This window comes from Tupaia chinensis, unplaced genomic scaffold (assembly GCF_000334495.1).
Source record: "Tupaia chinensis unplaced genomic scaffold, TupChi_1.0 Scaffold148210_1, whole genome shotgun sequence".
In the NCBI taxonomy this organism is placed as follows: domain Eukaryota; kingdom Metazoa; phylum Chordata; class Mammalia; order Scandentia; family Tupaiidae; genus Tupaia; species Tupaia belangeri.
The window spans coordinates 1,830,696-1,833,645 of record NW_006208060.1 but is presented as its reverse complement, the minus strand read 5'-3'; the positions used below and the strand labels follow the sequence as shown (position 1 = coordinate 1,833,645).

General features: G+C 53.8%; 1 long non-coding RNA gene across 1 annotated transcript in view; it reads left to right on the top strand.

The window, feature by feature from the left end:
- Positions 1–856: 856 nt before the first annotated feature.
- The window catches only part of LOC102497573 (uncharacterized), a 4,978-nt gene continuing 2,884 nt past the window's right edge, over positions 857–2,950 (top strand). Inside the window, exons 1-2 of the long non-coding RNA XR_337625.2 lie at positions 857–973; positions 2,378–2,456. This is a non-coding gene — a long non-coding RNA (uncharacterized LOC102497573). The remainder of the gene's footprint in view (positions 974–2,377; positions 2,457–2,950) is intronic.

The window sequence follows — 2,950 nt, the reverse complement described above, 5'->3', positions numbered from 1 at the left end:
AGAAGGGGTCTCGCTCTGCCCCACAGGCTGGCCTCGGGCTCTGGCTCCTCTTGCGTCAACCTCACTGGGGTTACCGGCCCTGCCCCTGGTCTGTAGGCAGGACCAGGAATTGAATCTCGGCCTCCCACATGGTCCCAGCCTGTAGAACCTAGAGTCTCCACAACGGGCACCTCGGGGGCTAGGCCTGACACGAGAATCTTTTTTTATTTTTCCCAGAGAGGTTTTTGCTATAGGGCGCATGTGCTCGCTAGAGACACAGAGAGAGACAGAGAGACTGAAAGCAAGAAATCACCCCCCAGGGGGGGATGATCACGCCGCAATCCATTCTCCTCTCGGGATCTTGGGCATGCACGCACACGCGGCCGGGGTGAGTTTTAAGCCACCAGATCCAGGACTTGAACCGCAGTCGACTACATGGGAGTCCAGCGACTTAGCTATTATGCTAACTGCTGGTCCCGAGTCCAGCACCTTTAACCACCACGCCACGTAGCAGCCTCATACCCTATAGCAAATTTTTAAAAATAGAGGGGTGGGACCAGTAGATGGCATAATGGTTATATCAGTGGACTCAAACGTAGCCGACCATGGTTCGAGTCCCAGACCCAGTGGCTTAAAACTCACACCAGGTGCATGTGTGTGCATGCCCAAGAGCCAGAGAGGAGAATGGAGGAGAAGGGATTGTATTGTGGCCATCCCCCTGGGAGGTGATTTTTCCCTTTCTCTCTGTGTCCCTCCAGCAAGCATACACACCCTATAGAAAAATCTCTCAGATAGATAGACAGACAGACCTGAAAAGCGTCCAGGCTCCTCCCTTCACAGCCCCCACCCTCATCTCTCCCTCGTGCTGCTCGTCCTGACCTGGGGTGCCTTGAGGGAGCTCCTGCTGCAGGTGGGCCTCTCCCTCCGTTCCACAGGACATTCACCTCAAGCAGCAATACCACTGGGGCCGGTCCGACATCAATTTCCTTTCCAGGTATGTCACCTGGGCACAGGCACATGGAGGAGGATGGCCGGTACCCCCAGGGTTTCCTGAGCAGGTGTGGGGCCAGGCAGAACCAAGACCAGATACCCACTTCCAGGAGTAAGACAAGAACGATTAAGAACACTTCACAGAGGGCGGTCCTGGAAAAATATAAAAACAGGACCAGCAGGTGGGGTAGTTAAGGCAGTTGGATCTCACATGCCAGCTGCACAGTTTGAGTCCCAGACCCAGTGACTTGAGACGTACACTGGGCCTCTGTGTGTGTGGTGTGTGCCCAAATCCCAGGAGAATGGAGGAGAAGGGAGTGCAGTGTGGCCATCTCCCCCTTGAAGGGTGATTTCTCACTTTCTATTTCTCTCGCTCTCTTTCTCTCCGTGTCTCTCTCAGTGAGTCAGTGCATGTGGCCTATAGCTGAATGGAAGAACGGACAAGTGGATGGATGGATGGGTGGGTGGACGAATGGATAGATGGGATGATGGATGGATGGGAAGATGGGTGGATGGCTGGGTGGGTGGGTAGGTGGGTGTATGAATGGATAGATGAGTGGATGGGTGAATGGCTGGCTGGATGGACAGAGGGATGGACGGACGGACGGATGGATGGATGGGTAGATGAATGGGAGGATGGCTGGATGGATGGGTGGATGGATGGGAGGACAGCTGGATGGATGGGTAGATGGATGAAGGGATGGGTGGGTGGATGGATAGATGGATGGAGGGATGGGTGGGTGGATGGATAGATGGGTGGATAAATGGATGGGTGGGTAGATTGATTAATGAGTGGGTAGATGGTAGGATGGATGGATGGATGGATGGATGGATGGATGAATGGCTAGATGAGTGGATGGTTGAATGACTGAATGGCTGGCTGGATGGACGTATGGATGAATGGTGGATGGATAGATGGATGGATGGACGGATGGATGGGTGGATGAGTGTATGAATGGCTAGATGAGTGGATGGTTGAATGGCTGAATGGCTGGATGGATGGACGAATGGATGGGTGGATGGATGGGAGGATGGCTGGATGGGTGAATGGATGGATGGATGGGTGGATGGGTAGGTGGGTGGATGAGAGGATAGCTGGATGGATGGGTGGATGGATGGATGGATGGATGGGTGGGTAAATGGGTGGATGGGTAGATGGGTGGATGAGTGGGTGGACGGGTAAGTGGATGGGTGGATGGGTGGGTGGACGGGTAAGTGGATGGGTGAGTGGATGATGGATGGATGGGTGGGTAAATGGGTGGATGGGTAGATAGGTAGATGGGTGGATGGGTAAGTGGATGAATGGATGGGTAAGTGGATGGGTGGGTGGACGGGTTAGGCAGGTGGCCCCACCTTGGTTTTCCTGCACGACTGCCCTGTGCTAACATAGGCTCCCGTTGCCTTACAGCATAAAGCAAAGCACCATCTCCTCCCTCACTGTGGACATAGCCAATAAGGAAATGTCGTGCATAGATATCAAGCCACTGGTAGGTCCCGAAGCTTTGCTGCCCCACACTCCACACCATGCGTGTTAGGAGTCACAGGCCTAGGGCCAACGGTGGCATGGGGGTTAAAGGCACTAGACTCGCAATGGCCAGCTATGGTTCAAGTCCCAGACCTGGTAGCTTGCTTTCTCACTTTCCCTCTCTCTGTCTCTCTGGTCAAATTTTAATAATAATGGTGATGAACAAAGTTAAATAATTCTTTTTAAAAAATAATCACCATCCCAAGGACCTGGCACAGCCCTTCTTCAGGCTCCAGCCACGAGGAGGATCCTGATCAGGTCGTCAGGGTTACTGTCCCCACTCTGTCCTTGTGCGCCAAGGCTGCCCCCTCCATGGCTCACCAACCTTCGAGCAGGTGCTTCCTTACTGGTCATGGCAAACTACCTCTGGCCAGGTCAGGTAACAGCAATCCCAGGTGTGTCCAAGAGCCACGAGACAGCACAGGCCCACACACGGACCTGCTCGATTCGTGCACC